Source organism: Notothenia rossii, assembly GCF_949606895.1.
Source record: "Notothenia rossii genome assembly, chromosome: 8".
NCBI classification, from domain to species: Eukaryota; Metazoa; Chordata; class Actinopteri; order Perciformes; family Nototheniidae; genus Notothenia; species Notothenia rossii.
This window is the reverse complement of record NC_136906.1, coordinates 7,573,395-7,573,879: the sequence shown is the minus strand read 5'-3', so window position 1 is coordinate 7,573,879 and position 485 is coordinate 7,573,395.

Genomic DNA, 485 nt, shown 5'->3' with positions numbered 1-485 from the left:
GGGAGCTCACATTAATATTAATACACTGTGAGTGTTAATAAACTAAAAAAAAAGATAAGGCGATGTGCCTGCAAGACTGCACTCAGGTAAACAAAACATTTTGCCCGTGCGCAGCAGCTAACCTGCCTGCGAGCCTTTACTCAGGTCACATTTACACACGGCGCGGCTGAAGCCCTCTAGCACTATTAGCACTAGGCTAGCAGTATCGCTAGCACCGTTTTAGATTCAATGAGTGTCTCGTTTGCAAATGCTTAATTAAGTTGCTTGTGTTACCCCCTTTACAAGCGACTAATTGAGTACATAGATTGCACCTTGCACTATCGCCACTACATTTTTTTAAAGTGCACCCAGACCTTCGATCACTTCGCTCTGTCCGCCATGCCTGCGGGAGTCTCACAACTATAATAAGAACGCTGTTGAGAGACATGACAAGTTGCATTTACAGTGGCCAATCAGAGGGGTCTCAAACGGATACATCACACAGA